Source organism: Panthera uncia (assembly GCF_023721935.1).
Source record: "Panthera uncia isolate 11264 chromosome A1 unlocalized genomic scaffold, Puncia_PCG_1.0 HiC_scaffold_16, whole genome shotgun sequence".
Taxonomy (NCBI): domain Eukaryota; kingdom Metazoa; phylum Chordata; class Mammalia; order Carnivora; family Felidae; genus Panthera; species Panthera uncia.
In genome coordinates, this window is record NW_026057576.1 from 33,364,191 (window position 1) to 33,382,781 (window position 18,591).

Sequence of the window (18,591 nt, forward strand, 5' to 3'; positions counted from 1 at the left end):
AATGTTAAATGTAAGAACTAAAACTATAAAACTTCTAAAATAAAATTTAGTGGAAAAGCTCCTTGACATGGATTTTGGCAATGAATTTTTTAAAATATGTGACAGCTAAAACACAAGCAATATAATAAAAAAAAAATAAGTGGGATTACATCAAACTAAAAAACCTCTGCACAGAAAAAAAAAACAGTGAACAAAATGAAAAGGCAACTTACAGAAGATATTTTCAAACTATATACTGATGAAGTGTTAATATACAAAATATATAAGTAACTCATACAACTCAATACTGAAATAAATAAATAAACCAACTAAAAAAAAATGGACAAAGGACCCAAAGGGACATTTCTGCAAGAGGATATTCAAATGGCCAACACGTATTAGTGTACATTAGTGATTGTTCAACATCACTAATCATTAGGGAAATGAAAATCAAAACCACAATGAAATATTATCTCACATCTGTTAGAATGAGCATCATCAAAAAGGCAAAAGATGACAAATGCTGGTGAGAGTGTGGAGAAAAGGGAACTCTTGTGCACTATTAGTGGGAATGTAAATTGGTACTGTCAGTCTGGAAAACAGTATGGAAGTTCCTTAAAAAATTAAAACTAGAATTACCATATGATTCATAAATTTCACTTCTGGGAATATAGCCAAAGGAAATGAAAGTCCAACTTGAAAAGATATCTGCACCCCATGTTCATAGTAGAATTTTTTACAATTGCTAAGACATGCAAATAACCTAAGTACCCAACATCTGATGAAGAACAGAGGAAATGTGGAGTGTATATATACAATAGTATAATATAAGCCATAAAAAAATAAGGAAATCCTGCCATTTGTGACAATATGGATAGACCTTCAGGGCATTATGCTAAGTGAAATAAGTCAGAGAGAGAAAGAAAAGTACTGTGTGATTTTGCTTATAAACGGACTGACAAAACCAAACTCAGAAACAGATTAGTTCTATGGTTGCCAAAGGCAGGGATGGGAGTGGGGGATTTGGGTGAAGGTGATCAAAACACATAAACCTCCAGTTATATGAGAAATAGTTTCTGGGATGCAATGTACAACAAGATGACTATAGCTAACAATACCGTTTGGTATATTTGAAAGAGAGTAGAACCTAAAATATTTCATCACAAGGAAAAAATCTTGTAACTATGTGAGGTGCTTTGTGTTAACTAAACTTCCTGTGATGATTATTTCCCAATATATACATATATCAAATCATTATGTTCCACATCTTAAATTTATGCAAGGTCAATATACATCTCAGTAAAACTGGGGGAAATTTTTCACAAATTCTTACTCTCATGTAGGTCTTGGGCAATTACGTTTTTGATATTATTTTCTTTTAAATTCCTCTCAGGTGTGTCACCTGGGTGGCTCAGTCGGTTGAGTGTCCGACTCTTGGCATACACTCAGGTCATGATCCCAGGGTCATGGGATCAAGCCCTGAGGTGGGCTCTGTGCTAGGCATGGAACCTGCTTAAGATTCTCCCTCTGCCCCTTTCCCCCACTCACATGTGCTCTCTCTCTCTCTCTCTCTCTCTCTCCCCCCCCAATAAATCAATAAATAAATAAATCAATAAATCCCTCTGTGGTAAGTTGTATTATTGTTCAAATAATATACTGCCTTCCCTTTGCAGAAATAATATTACCCATTCACATCAGACCTTGACAATTTCTTGCCAATAATTGTGAGCTAAAGTGATGGGACCACTTTCAACCAGTTTTAAGAATTATCACATGGTTTCATCATGCTCTTGTTTCCCTTTTCCTTGAGATTTATGATGATCCAGATAGGGGATGTGCCTTTAGCTTGGGTTCAAAAATAAAGATAATGTCGAACAGAAAGGCAGCTAGTCCAGGAGAGACATGATCATAAGTCATGAGATGTAGGATTTGGATGCTACTGTAGCATAACTTAGCTAAAATTGACACAAATCTTTCACACTAAAGCAAAGAAACAAACAAGCCAGCAAAACAAGTAGGCAAATAGTTGAGAGCAGAAATATACATTATTAAAAAAAAAAAGGCATTGCAAATGTTTGTAGAAAACTACATTTAAAAAAAAAACATTTTAAAGCACAATGGATTTGTTAGGCAGTTAGGGATGAACAAGGAGGGATAAAGTAGATGCTGGCCACTCCTTCAGAGCCACCTCTAAGGGCTAACAGAACAGGAAAAGCCTCGCCACTGAACTGGCTCAATAGCCACAAGGGGACTTCTAAGAGCTCAGCATGCAAACAAAAGGGGCAACTTGCTCTTAAGTACCTTTAAGGTCACAACAAAAGCTCATTAGATACTCATAAATATACAATACAGAAATAAATACAATGAAAAAGAATGCATCATGGGTAGCCGCACGTGCAAAAGCCAAAATGTTACATAACCACCAGTTGTCAGTCAAAATATCTAACAAAGCCAAATTTACACATGCAGAAAGTAGGCTTAAAAGGTGCAGCTTGAGATGCTCCATGCCATTGCCACTCCTGTTTTGGTAGTGGCCCGCTTTCACTGTTAAAAGTGTATTATACTTATAAACACTATCTCCCCACTTTGGTCTCGGGTCTCCAATTCTTTGGTGCATCTGGGACAAGAACCCAGCGACCTGGTAACAGATTCAAATTATTCCACTGATTAATGCTATTTCCTGGATTACAAATCCCACTCAATGCCAGAGTTTAAGCTGAAATATATATTAAAACATATTTTCTTTGAGAAAGGGTATACTTTTAAGGATGAGCATCGTGAAGGTGAAAACTTCAAAGAACTTCAGAAAACAATTCACTACAACTAAAGTAAAAGGCAGAAAATAGTAACTCCATATTTGCCATTTAGGTCCCTAATTGGCTTATATGAGTGTTCAGTATTCTACAAAGGTAAATTTAATTTTCAATCCTCCAGATTTTGTATTTCTTAGCTGCTTCAGGAAGAAAGACAGAGCCAGGAAAGGGCACTGCACCCATATTACAAACTCTTCTTTAACTCTCCTATATCCTTATAGCTCCATGGAACACTATTTCTTGAAGTCATTGTATTCCAAATTGAGTACCAACATTAACTTTTAATGGTAGAAATTTAAGAGAAATGGTATTATGTACTATTGGGCTATTCCATAGAATAAAGAAATTATTAAGTAAAGCTATAAAGGGAAACATGAAAGATATTTTTTGTAGAACTATGTAATGAAAATGACATAATGAAAAGAGTTTTTGCTGTGTGAAAACATATGTATAATGGTGATCATGGAAGGACCCACCACCAAGTTATCCGTTCACTTTGACATTAGGAGGGTATAATTTGATAATTATAGTTAGAATACCATATAAAACATATAAGTTGCTAGCTAAGGCATCACTGATTAATTGTGCAACTGACAAAAATATTTTTAAATCATTTTAAAGACAGAAGCTCTTTGAAAAGAAATATACTAAAAATTGGATATTAATACCAGTGAGTGAAATTTGTTTAAAGTTCCTATATGCACATACCTTTCAAAGGAAATATATTAGTCAAAAAGGTGTAAAATATCCAAGTACATATTTATTATTCTACTCTGTGTCTGTGCATCTATAGACTGGTTGATGAAGTTGTTGACAATTTTGGATATAAGAAACACTTTAGGTTAGGGGCGCCTGGGTGGCTCAGTCGGTTAAGTGTCCGACTTCGGCTCAGGTCATGATCTCGTGGTCTGTGGGTTCAAGCCCCGCGTCAGGCTCTGTGCTGACAGCTCAGAACCTGGAGCCTGTTTCAGATTCTGTGTCTCCCTCTTTCTCTGACTGTCCCCTGTTCATGCGCTCTCTCTCTGTCTCAAAGATAAATAAATGTTAAAAAAAAAAATTAAAAAAAAAAAAAGAAACACTTTAGGTTAAATGGATAAAATAAGCATCACCAACCATTTCCAAAGTATTGCCTTCTTCCCTTTGAGTCTACAAGTAGAATGGTTATGGTTAATGCACAGATGTGCAATTAATATCAAAATTGTTCTATATATCAAGCTAAAAATTATCAAGCATGAATAATATTAAATTTGTGTCCCACAATTTAAAATAATGAAACTGGTTACCCACAAAGTAGTCAATAAACTTCTTCAAAATTTAAGATGATTTGCCCCTACTAAAAGTAATTTCCATTATCCAACCCAATGCAATTCAATTTCTCCAAATTTGGACTACTAGAATGGTTAACTTTAATTTTATTATGTCCACCTCATGTCTTTTTAAGTTTTTTTTTTTTTTTTTTTATTTGAGAGACAAAGAGAATGTGCACGAGTGGGGGAGCAGCAGATGGAGAGAGAGAAAGAATCTCAACCAGGCTCCTTGTTCAGCACAGAGCCTGATTTGGGACTATGACCATGGGATCATGGCCTCACCTGAAATCAAGAGTCAGATGCTCAACTGGCTGAGCCACCCAGGAGCCTCCTCCACCTCATGTATTTTTGAACACTTTAGATGGAGATAAACATTACCTAGTATAAAAGCAAACACTAGAAAAATAGTGTTTTATACAAAATAACTATGTGTCAATTCCTGATGTTTTGGAATTTTTCTGAAGTGGTGCTGAAAGGAAGATATATGAAAATCAGAATTGACAGAACTGACAGAATTTAATTTGGAAGAATTTACTGAAGTAAGAAAATAATTGAGAGGCTAAAATCATAAAGCCTGAGGCAAATTTGAAAACATGGACCAAAAAAAGGTGGAGTGGGACTCTTACATCCTCATAATAGAATGTAAACAATTGACACATGAGAAGAAAATGTTGCCGTGCTGTCCTCTATTTAATCCACTATAAAAAGGAACTATAGGTACATTACAAATTGATTTCATTTTTGATATATAATCTTCTATAACGCATTCACTGACAACTAGTATTTCCTGGATTCTCAGCTCTCCAGTGGTTTTCCATCATTGGTTAAGACAACCAAGTATCACTTATTAAAACAATGGTCAATCAATAAAATGTTTTCTACTGCTACATCTACAGTACCTTGTGCATATTAGGTATTCAAATATTTAGAGAAAAAAATGGTTATTTAATTATGTTAATATTTGGTTTGTCTGCCTAATCCATTTGCTAATAGATTAGCAGAACTATAAATTTATCCACATATGATGTTGGTTCCATTTCCCAGAAATATAATTCCCATAAAAGGAGAAGTTTCCCTTTATATAAATGATTACATATAATAATATAACATAAGACAGGAAAAGTTATTAGAAAAAAATCATGCCATTTCAATCACAGGAAATAGTTTTTGCTATATACAACAAATTATGTAACATCTGAGTTTTTAAGAACCAACATATTTTAACTAAGGTTATATTTTTGGATGTCAGATAAAAAGTGATAGAACATATTACTCAGCTTCTCAAAATCCCATATTAACATTACAGATAAACTATGAAAGACATCAAAATGCATATATAAAAAAAAATTAAGCCAGAAGTGGGAAAAGTCCAAGTAGGAACCAAAAATAGAAATAAATGACCAGGGGATGCTTCCTTTATTTAAACACCTCTTAGCACATTTTTTTTTAAGTATGAATATATTTAATCCATTTTGTCAAAGCAACTTTATTTAGCTGGCTGTTTACCTTTCTGCAAAGGCTCATTACCCATAAAAACAAAGAATGAAGTTGATTAATGTGCTCTAAGTGTGATGTTCAAATTGTAATTTTCATATACGTAAATGGATGCTTCTGCAGTATTTTGTTTGATAATTTACAGAGTTAGCACCGTCCAAACCACTAATCAGTTTCTTTTTATGATGACAGCTGCAGAAGATTCTTTTGGAATGCTAATTTTCATTAGTGCTTTCCCTTCCTGCAGACTAGATGCTTGGCTCAGGAGTGATTTCATCATTGCAAACTGAAGTTTGAGAGCAAAGGCACTTGGGCTATTCATTACTTTTCTGAGAGTGCACAGAGATAGAAAGAATTGCAAATAAAAAATCTAATGTCTGGATTTCAAATATGTGGAATGAATTTAAATAATACATATGCTATTGAAGGTGAATAATTTTCACAAAAGAAACCTCTGTTTAGGTTGTTGCTGACTAAATTTGCTGAAGTTGGCATATAAGGAAAGAAAAAAAAAAGGTGTTTAAATATAGCAAATTGATATTGTATATCAACTTAAGAAAAATAAAAATACTAATTTTACTTGTTTATTCATTAAATGGTGACATTTTAATTTATTAACATTACAGGTAGTTTTCTACAAAGTGCTTTTTCATGTATTTTTGTGGATTACTGTGAATCATTTTTGGTTTTTCAATTAAATCTTTGATTAAAAACTAGTAAAAGTTACTCACACTCCAGAAGTGCTTCTCATGTGCCAGTGACATCATCTCTAGGAGGGCAACACAAGTACCCCACTTAGAGATGAGGAGAGGAGTCAGTGTAGGAAGAATCTGAACTCACCTCCCTCCATGGACACAATCAATCTACAGCCAGAGATGAAAAAATTTCCTCTGAAAACTACCTAGACAAGTTCTTCTCCATCAAAGCATCAAAGGGCCACATTGAGATAAGTATGAGATGCAGAGAAGCAGTCTTGCCAAAAATCCCATCCACAGTTCAGGGACTGGGAATGATCTCACAAACATGGAACTTGTACCTGAGGAAGCAGAGGTTTGTACCCTGGATCAGCCACCCCAACCGTTGAGATCTTCTCTGGATAAAGGAGCCCCCAAAACATCTGGTTTTAAAAATCAACCAGGCTTACCTCCAGGATAGCCAAAAGTCTGTAGGGAACTGATGGCCTAATGTACAATCAGATTGAAACTAGGTTCTAAGTAGACTACTGACAGGCAGATATATATATATCTTGACATATATTGTATATATATGTGTGTGTATATATATGTATATATATATATTGTATACATATGTATATATATAATTTGTTAAATATTATAATATGTATATATGCATATATATGTATATATATATAAAAGTATAATATGTATATAGTATACATATGTATATATATAACTTGTTATATATTATAATATAGTATTATATATACTATAAATATATAAATACATATACCATATACTATAATATATATTCATATATAAATATACAGTATATATAATATATATAGTATTATATATAATATATAGTATTACATATACAATATAATAATATATTATAAAATATAATATATATATAATATATATAATATATATATAATATATATATTTAAATCTGAGCCTGGAAACAATGGCAACAAAAGTAAAAATAAACAAATGGGACAACATAAAACTAAAAGGCTTCTGTACAGTGAAGGAAACCATCAACAAAATAAAAGGCAACCTACTGAATGGGATAAAACAGTTCAAACCAAATATCTAATAAGGGGTTGATATTCAAAATACATTTTAAAAACACTCAATCAACAATATCAAAAAATAAGCAATCAGATTTAAAAATGGGCAGTGGATCTGAATAGACATTTTTCCAAAGAATCCATACAGGCCAACAGCCATATGAAAAGATGTTCAATATCACTAATCATCAAGAATATGCAAATCAAAACCACAATGAGCTATCACCTTGCACCTATCAGAAGGGCTATTATCAAAAAGACAAAACATCATAAATGTTGGCAAAAATGTGGAAAAATGAGAAACTCTTGCACTGTTCTTAGGCATGTAAATTTGTGCAGCCACTGAGGAAAACAGTATGGAAGTTCTCCAAAAATTAAAAATGGAAATACCATACAATCCAGTAATTCCACCTCTAGGTTTTAGCCTGAAGAAAATGAAAACACTTATCTGAATACATATACATAATAATGATTATTGCGACATTATTTACAAAGCCAAGATACGGAAAAAATCTAAGTATCCACCGATAGATGATTGGCTAAAGGACATGTGGTATATACTTACAATGGAATATTACTCAGCCATAAAAGGAATGAAATCTTGCCATTTGAGGCAACACAGATGGACCTTGAGAGTATTCTGCTAAGTGAAATAAGTGAGACAGAAAAAGACAAGTGCTGTATGATTTCACTTGTAACTGGAATCTAAGAAAACAAGTGAACAAACAAAACAAAACTCCATAGATAAAGAGAAGATTGGTGGTTGCCAGAGGGGAGGGTTTGAGGAGTAGGTGAAATGGCTGAAGGAGATCACAAGGTACACACTTCAACTTATAAAATAAAAAGCTACACACTTCAACTTATAAAATACATAATTCATAGGGATGCAGTGTACAGAACGGGGACTAGAGTCAATAGTACCATATCACTAATTCAGAAGTTGCTAAGAAAGTAGATCTTAAAGTTTCTCATGAGAAGAAAAAAATGTTATAAATTTGTATGGTGAGTATACTTAATGTGGTGATCATTTTCCAGTGTATATAAATGTTGCATCATTACACTGAACACTTGAAACTAAAGTAATGCTGTATATCATTTATACTTCAATAAAAAATGAAAACAAGGTTGGGAACACTTAAGTACAGAATTTTGAAGGAACATGCCTAGCATTACTTGACAAAGCCAGATTTAAAGCCAAATAATCTGGATCCAGAGTCTGGAATCATCATCAGGTATTAATATTAAATTCACAGAAAGAAAGCATATTCATTCTAAACAGAGACAATAGGTAGCTTAATGCCTTGTCCTACCATGTATGAAGAATAAAGCTTAAATCTAGATTCTTAATATCCTGCTAACCCATGTTTTATAGAATTGCTTCCATTTCTAACAGTAACTCCCACTTTGCCTGAATAGCAATATTAGTTTCTGTTAATTTGGAATTTTCATGCTTGGATGAGAGTATTAATATTTTATGCCAAAAAATATTTTATGCCAGTGTAAATGCTAAGTCTCCAATCAAAAGTTCTAAATATATTAATCCTCTGCCTCTGTGCATAGGTATGAGAAGATAAGATGAATTATGCTGTCTGAAATTTTTTTTGTCCAAATGAGATATATTTTTATTTTAAAAAAACTATTGGTATAAAGAAGACTTTTGATGTTTTCTTTCCTCTTTGAAGGTTGAGTAAAATATGTTTTCATAGCATTAAAATAATAGTTAAACTTAGATTTTCAATTTTTATCTTTCCAAAGATAAAATATTAATATATATAAAAGATAAATAGAATTTTCAATATTGTTAAGTATAGATTTCATTTCCGATTTTTGCCCTAGGTCTAATACTACAATTTTTAACATCTCCAGAAAATGTTAACCTATAATCATGAGTCGTTTTCAGAAAAAAAAAACAAAACAAAAAAAACACCATAAATCAAAACTGTTGCTTGGCAAGTCATTATTTGCTTTTTTATCATCCTTTTATTTTCAGCTTCTCTTTTAACAATTAGTAAATTCTAACACTTCTAACACTTCTAACAATTAGTAAATACTTCCACATCTTCACCATCCATTCTCTAACTGTCTGCATTATGATAACCTCTTTTGTCAGTCTACTAAAATGGCTCTGAGGAATGCTGTTCACTACCCTTGATGGCTATGCCACTATATTATCATCTTCTATGAGTGAGTATTCCTAAGTCCCCTCTTGGCTGAAACACAAATTCTTTTAAAAACCTATACTTGTGGGGTGCCTGGGTGGCTCGGTCTGTTGAGTATCCAAATCTTGGTTTCGGTTCAGGTCATGATCTTATGGTTTGTGAGTTCAACCTCCGCATGGGGCTCTGAGCTGAAAGTGCAGAGCCTGCTTGGGATTTTCTCTCTCTCTCTCTGCCCCTCCTCTGATTGCTCTCTCTCCCTCTCCCAAAATAAATAAATGAACTTAAAAAAAACTATACTTTTACTAATAATGCAATATGGAAAAAATTGTACTTCCTGTCTTATGATGATGGATATGAGGATATCTTTAAATATGCATCCCAGGAAAAGAGTGTATTATGAAAGACACTACCCATAAAAATGAGAAAGATATATAGAAACGTAGTGTTTCTAGTACTGAAGAAGCTATAATTTAAAAAAAAAAAAAAGATGTTCGAAAATTTGCATCTTCTTTGTTTTGTGTGTGTGTGTGTGTGTTTGTGTGTGTGTGTGTGTGTGTGTGTGTGTGTATTACTGATTTTTCAAAAGTCTTTAAGTAAACTTCATGAAAGGGGGTACTATTGTTCTTATTGTTGTTTCTATTCATGTGGAAAATACATCCCACCACACAAGTAAAATATAGTAACTTAATTTATGAAAATGTGAGAAGATAAAGTTTAACGGAATTAGTGTTGTGATAGCATTCTACACCCATTGAAAGTATAAATGTTTTCTTATAAACCTATTAGAATATTTTAACTATGACTTTTAACATATGTTATCCTTAAGAATTGTTTTCTGATAGGTTTAAGAATGTGTTGTGGTGATTTGTGTAGACATTTTTGTGGTCACAATGATTGGGGGAGACATTGGCACTTAGGAGAGAATGGTCTGGGTGAGGCAGTCCTACACAACAAAGAATTTTCCTACATCCCCCAAAATATTCTAATGTCACACAATATTTATTTAGGTTAAAACCCGATTTACAATTATCTGAAGCTGGATTCTAACCATTTTACATATAAACAAAAAATATTTGTCTTATAAATTGTATATGCACTGAATTTTCCAGGAATACAAGAACTTAAATTCAGAAAGGTTTACATATATTTGGTTTTAAATTTTTCCAAGAGTTGTTCATGATTTCAAAAATTCATATCCCCAGTGGCAATGCTACTTGTGGTATTTAGGTCATTATTAATTTACTTGTATCACTCTGTATTTGTAGCTGTCAGAAACATAATGCGTAAACTGGCTCTTTAATTATATCTTGGGGGCGCCTGGGTGGCTCAGTTGCTTAAGCGTGGATTATTGCGCAAGTCATGATCTTGTGGTTCATGAGTTTGAGCCCTGTTCTGGGCTCTGTGCAGCTCAGAGCCTGGAGTTTGCTTCAGATTCTTTGTCTCCCTCTCTCTCTGTCCCATTCCTGTTCTCACTCTGTCTCTCTCTCTCAAAAATAAATAAATGTTAAAAAAATTTTTTTAATGTTATAGTGATAAAATATCATACTTGTGTGTTTGCATATTGAAATATGTACCTTTTCAGTATAATTTTTTTAATGTTTATTTTATTTTTGAGAGAGAGTGAGAACGGGCAGGAGAGGAGCAGAGAGAGAGAGGGAAAGAGAGAATCCCAAGCAGGCTCTGCATTATAAATGCAGATCCAGATGTGGGTCTCAAACTCATGAACCGTGAGGCATGACCTGAGCCGAAATCAAGATCGGATGCTTAACTGACTGCTGAGCTACCCAGGTGCCCCCAAATATGTACTATTTTAATGTACATTTATTTCCTTTCATTTTTCCTTCACACATTTAGGGTATTGCACTGATTTTATTAAATTACACGTATAGGTAGATTTTATTATCCATTATTTTTATTGTAGGGATTTTTTTAGCTCACTTTACATTTGTTATTAAAAAGATTGTTGGATCTCAGGGTGCCTGGGTGGCTCAGTCTGTTGAGCATCCAACTTCAGCTCAGGTCACGATCTCATGGTTTGTGGGTTCCAGCCCACCTCAGGCTCTGTGCTTGCAATCTCTCTCTCTCTCTCTCTCTCTCTCTCTCTCTCTCTCTCTCTCTCCCCCAAAAATAAACATCAAAACAAATTAAAACAAAAAAAGATTGTTAGATTTGATAAGGTTGACAATCAAAGACATAGAGGAACAGTGTGAAATAGGAAATACCAACGTATCTCTTATTCACAATTTTTTAAATGGCAAGCTAACAAAGTAAGGTAATTTGAGACATGTTTGATATTGTGTTTCAATGTCATAAGAAAAAGAACAGTATGGCAGAGTGTCTTATTTTTTTTTTTTTGCCTTAATTCTATATTTAGCTGTGATATACTGTCATGATCTTGTTATAGAGATAGGACTTCAAAAAGACCATGGAGTGGCATAGGTTAGAAAGAATCAAAGGATTGCACACAGAATTGGAACAGAGGCTATTCCTACTGATCACAGGATTCAGAAAAAAACAAAACAAAACAAACAAAAACAAGGCCAGATGCAAAACTGATATAAAGGAGTTATTAAAAGCTTTAAAGAAAATAAAGAAATCAGTAAAGACAAAGGAATTTCTCAAAGAAGAAGAAAATAATGGAGTACATAGGGATTATATTTATAAAAATAGAAAAAAAATAATGAAGGGAAAACACAATTTATGATATATTCCTCAGAATTCATACATTTATATAAAGCACTATTTATTTTCTCTGTAGAAGATACTTGGGGCCTCTCTAAATTAGCTGCAGTAACACATGGGACAAGATACATACATCCTCTAATGATATTAAAACCAGAGTGCAGCAATTCTGCAAGAAATCTAGTCATCTCATTTATTACGATGATTTATTATTCACTGAGCACCAACCCAACGCTTCTTATAACAGAGAAGGAAACTTTTTTTTCTATTTCAGATATTTTAAAATATAAATAAAAATAAGTGGAAGAAAAGAACTGTCTTGAGTCTGCTACTATGCCACTAACCTCTTTTATCTAGAAATTTATAACAGAAAAATGTACACTTAAGCCTCTAAAGAATAAATGATTAAAACCAAGAAGCATGTAAAATAACATAATAAAGGAAATGAAAAGAATTTAGAGGGAAAAAAACACGTATATTCCAAGTTTCCAATCCAATTTGAACAGTTGTTCTCTAGAGTACATGACCACAAATATCAAATGTTGAGCTTTTTTTCTCCATTTTTTTACATATATTACCTTCTGCTCTATGTGAACACACATTCGTATCTTATTCTTAAATTCTTCAAGATTCAAATTAATCTTTTCTCTTACTAAGCATCTTTTATTTTTATATAATCTTTGCATATTCATCCATTAATTATCCATGTTATATTACATACACATGCAAACACAAGTGCTCAAAAACTGGGTAAAAATTCATTGAATTTAAGATCAATAGCATCTGAAAATTATTAGGCACTTATCTTCATGGAAAGATACAATATAACACGATTATTCAATTAGTACATGGACAATTTCTAATTATTAAAAAAAATAGTACCTCTGCTTTATAATAGCAGACTAACAATTTAATGAGAGCTTGCTAAATGACAGGTATAGTGAAAAATGCTTTCCAGACATTTTTTTTTTATTGAATCCTTACAGCAATGCTGAGTGATATTTATTTTCACCACTTAATGGAAAAGAAAACTGAGATGCAATGAATTAAGTTTTTCATAGTTACAGGAAGAAAATGTATTAAGTGGGATTCAAAATCATAGCTTAAGCCATGTTCTTAATTTTTATTCTCTACTTCCTTCTAAGAAATTGTTCTTAAAATTTACTTTTCAGTGAATTTTTTTAAAATACAGAAAAGCACAAAATATTATTGTAACAAAAACCCACATTATCACATTCAAGAATTAACCACTATTAACTATTTATATTGGCTTTCAGTTTTATTCTAAGGAAATTATATATTAACAAATAAGTTAATGATCTCCTTAATTATTATCATGTCTTCATCTCTTCTCAGAGGTAATCACTTTTATATTACTTCACAGCAATTTAATTATACATCTCTCTCTCTCTCTCTCTCTCTCTCTCTCTCTCTCTCTCTCTATATATATATATATATATATATTTAGTTAGTTCTTTCTCTGTGTGACACTGAGTCCAGTGTTCATTCTTCTTATGGCTAGTCTTTATTTTCTTATCATTTGGAGAGAATATCTTTTACAGAAACTAATGATTTCTCTGTAGGAATGCAACCAAAAGCAAGAACTTGTCACACCAGGTAATATACTTGCATCATCTTTCAGAATAACGGTGGTTTCAGAAGAGACATTGGGAAGAGACAAATTAACCACCTGGACAATGTAAATTAGGTGTACTTCAGGGATACTCTCCATTCAAAATTGTCAATATATTGTTAATCTCTTCTTAGAAATGTATGAATATATAGACATCAAAGTCCTACTAACTTCCATTTTATAATCCACCATAGTAAACAAAGGCAAATGCTCAAATCGAGCTTACATAATATTGTTTATCCCGATAATTTCCTCAAAGATGGCAAAGATGAAACTATATAAGTAAAATCCGGTAAGGTCTAATATATTACTTCTCCATGATCTAAGAGAGGCTTAACCAGAACATTCACCTTCGGAAAGGAGAATGAAAGACCATAGGGACTGTATCATTTGACACCAAGTGGCATGGCAATTAAAAGTGAATTATTTCTGTTCAATATTTTTTCCATTTAATAACAGCATTCTTTCTCCATTTTTCAGTGTTTAGCTGTGTTTAGCTAAATGGGAACTACATGAGCCAACTTTCCATAGTTGAGACTCTGTCTTCTTGTTTCTAGATGGCTAAAGAAATGTCTTCTCACAACAATCTGTAAATGATGGTACTACCATTCCTCCTTACAGAACTTCTTAAATGATGGTTCCATTACACCTTGGCAATATTGATGTTTTAAAGGAGGGCTGAGTAATGCTCAGGACTAAGATATTTGATCTTCTATAAGGATTAGGCTATCTCCTGGGAGATTTTAACATAGTTATTCCCACAAATGGGAAAACCTGTGTACTCAGAGAAATGCAAAATATAGGTCTTGGAAAAGGCTTTGAGGACATGGTACTTATTGATATACAAAAAGACATAAAACACAAAGCATAAGGCTATAATTTCAATTTGAAGAGGCCCCAAAAGTAATTCTACATGCACAAAGTAATTATAACACATGTGCAATGATATAATCCTATAGACCATACTGTGGTAGAAACACATTTTTAAATCTATGTATTGAAATTGTATAACAACTTTAGGCTTAATTTTTCTTGTAATACAAATGGAGCTAATACAACTTGTCATCTACCTCATAAGGAATATTATGAGGATTCATGAGATCATTAAATGAAGAGTCTCCAAGTGCTTAATTTACTCCCTGGCAAGAACTGAGAATTCCCTTCACCCTTACAGACTAATAGGGCATATTTGGTCAGAAAGAGTTAATACAACTCCTTCTATCCATTTAGAAAATCCTATAATTCTGTATGGTATGTAAACAGGACGATTTACAATGCATTATGAGATCCTTAGGGTAGGAGGCAAAATTGCTTTTTAAGTAAATTAAAATATAACAGGTATTTTTTTTCTAGAAATCTTTTTAAACAGCTGTTGCAAAAATCATCAGAATGGCCTCATATTACTTTGTCCCTTCATATAGATGAGAAAGTGTATTTTTAAAGATTCACAGGTATACAAATTAATATACGAATTAATATATAAATATGTAGACCATAAGTATTGTCATTAAAAGAGCCCAGTCATACTTGAACAGTTTTTGTGTCTTTCTTGTTATTGAAATAATTCACTTACTCTTTTTAAGTAAATAAGATTTTTAACAAATAACAATTTTAAAGGTATTTTTTTAAATGAAACATCTGAAGCCTAGTGTTAAATTTCATGCTAACGGATGACAGAGGCCTTTTTTTATAATGTTTTTAAAATAAATTGTCACTATTTTATACATTAAACCTCTTGACAACATAAAAGTTCACAGAGATATTCTAAGGTGTTCAGAAGTGACAATTATGAATGTTTAATAAAGCCTGTTTTATTGAGCAAATATTTACCACCATGTTAAGAACTGTCACATAAGAGCAAATGGCTCCATGACAATCAGGCAAGGTAGGCATGGTTCTCAGGCACTGTTCTCACAAGAACAGTGAGACACCACAGATATTTGGGACACAAGATCAGTGAGACACCACAGATACTTGTGATGGGAACACAAAGCTCTAAGACCCCAACACACATGTCCTTACCACAGTGCCATTCTGCTTCTCTCAGAAAGGCCTAAATAAATAAATAAAATATTTAAATTGTCTCAAAAGGGAGATACTTTATTCATAAGCCTGAGAAAGATTGGCAGCTAATTTTCTCAGGAAAAAGAAAAACTCTTTGTATTGTTTTTTTCTTTTTTTTAATATACATATTTTAAAATTTATTCATTTTTGAGAGACATGGGGAGGGGCAGAGAGAGAGAGGAAGACACAGAATCCAAAGCAGGCTCCAGACTCTGAGCTGTCAGCACAGAGCCTGACACGGGGCTCAAACCCATGAACTGTGAGATCGTGACCTGAGTCAAAGTTGGACACTTAACCAACTGAGCCACCCAGGCACTCCAGGTTAAACTCCTTTAAAAACACACCAGTTTTTCTGATCACTATCCCCAAATTTAAACACATACTTACAGTTTTTATCTCTTGCTCCATATATTCAAAGAAATCAAATGGATTTCTAATTTCGTATAAGTCTAACTTATGAGATAGTATGCATTAATAGAAAAGACACTAAACTTCTTACAACCTCTATAACTAGTAAAATTTTGCCATTCTTCTAAGGCCTTATAAAAGTCATGACTGCTTTTCTCTGGGAAAAATTGTACTCTAAACAAGGGAAATAGACTAAATTATGGTCAGCCAACAAACAAAAATCACAATTAAGTTTGATATATATATATACATGTGTATATGTATATATATATATATATATATATATACACATACAATATATGCAAATATATTCAAATATTCTTTAATTTATAAGCTTCTGTGGACTTCATTTTAAATTTTCAAAAAATCATTTGATTTATACTGCATACTTTAGTTACCAACTTCAATATTTTGCCTTCCTTATTCAATATTTTACATAGATGATCAGCAAATAAATGTAATCTTATTGATGAAACAAAATATATATTTCTGGTATTTTTATTTCTACAATAATTTATTTATTTATTTATTTGTTTGTTTGTTTTTTAATGTTTCTTTCTTTTTGAGACACAGAGACACAGCATGAGCAGGGGAGGGGCAGAAAGAGAGGAGACACAGAATTCAAAGCAGGCTCCAGGCTCTGAGCTGTTAGTACAGAGCCCAACGCAGGGCTCAAACTCATGAACAGTGAGATCATGACCTGAGCCGAAGTCAGACTCTTACCTGACTGAGACACCCAGGTGTCCCACTTCTACAAGAGTATAATGGTAATGTGAATAGAAGTGTGCTAATAATACTCAGCTCCTATAGCCATGGTAAATAGAAAATCAGAGTCCTTTTTCTTCACTTATAGCTTTATGTAGCTGCTACCAATGATCCATAGTTGCACACAATGAAGAACCATGACATAAACAAAGTTAAAGAGAGAAAAAGGAAAGTTGTATTCATATTCAAAAAGAAACTCCTAAGAATTATATAACAAATATATTCTTACCATTTTTTCAAGCCCCAGTTAAAATCCAGGCCTGTATGACAGGCAATCATAACATCTCCTCCATGATTAGAGTTCAGTTTATATTCATATAGTATGTAATTATTTGAATAATGCCTGTCTTCCTTATTACACTAGGGGTAAGGTCTGTTTGTCTTTTTGTTGTACTTTCAGTATTTACCAGATCAGCAAATGCACTGTAGATACTTAATATTTATTAAATTAGTGAAATGGATACACAGAGAAACCTAACAATCTTCTACACGTTAATAGAGTCTATTCTATGGAAAACACTATGGAAATTCCTCAAAACATTAAAAATAAAATTGCCAGGCCTTGCAGACACTGCCGCCCTGGAACCACCAACCTGCGCAAGCATGGTCAACCCCACCATGTTCTTCTTTGATATCACTGTGGACACCTAGCCCTTGGTCCATGTCTCCTTTGAGCTGTTTGCAGACAAATTTCCAAAAACAGCAGAGGACTTACATGCTCGGAGCACTGGGGAGAATGCTTTTGATCACAAAGGTTCCTGCTTTCATAGGATTATTCCGAGATTTATGTGCCAGGGTGGTGCAATAATGGCCCTGGTGGCAAGTCCATCTCCCTATAGGGAGAAATTTGATGATGAGAATTTCATCCTGAAGCTCACATGCCCTAGCATTCTTTCCATGGCAAATGCTGGACCCAACATGAACGGTTCTCAGTCTTTCATCTGCACTGCCAAGACCGAACGGTTAGATGACAAGCACGTGGCGTTTAGCAAGGTGAAGGAAGGCATGAACTTCGAAAGCCATGGAGCATGGGGTCCAGGAATGGCAAGACCAGCTAGAAGATCGCCATTGTTGACTGTGGACAAATCTAATAAATTTGATTTGTGTTTTATCTTAACTACCAGACCATTCCTTCACAGTTTGGTAGAGCACCCCTTCAACCCCATCTGTTTAAAATCTCCTGCAACCTTTGAGCTTCCGCGGCAGCTCCATGGGTCCCAAGTTTTCCTTACTCCCCTCCAAGTCCAGCTGGATGGCAGAGTAAAATTATGATCATGAAATAAAAGTTAAACAACAAAAATAAATAAAATAAAAATAAATGAATAAATAAAATTACCATAGGATCCAGTAATTCCACTATAGGGTATTTACTCAAAGAATATGAAAACATTAATTTGGAAAGGTATTTGCACCCCTGTGTTTATTGTAGCATTATTTATAATAGCCAAGATATGGAAGAAACCCAGGTGTCTACCCATAGATGAAGGTATAAAGCAGATGTGATATGTGTGTGTGTGTGTGTGTGTGTGTGTGTGTA

General features: G+C 33.3%; 1 pseudogene; it reads left to right on the top strand.

Annotated features, from left to right (window-relative positions):
- Positions 1 to 17,651: 17,651 nt before the first annotated feature.
- On the top strand, positions 17,652 to 18,145 carry LOC125933837 (peptidyl-prolyl cis-trans isomerase A-like; annotated as a pseudogene).
- Positions 18,146 to 18,591: the final 446 nt, after the last annotated feature.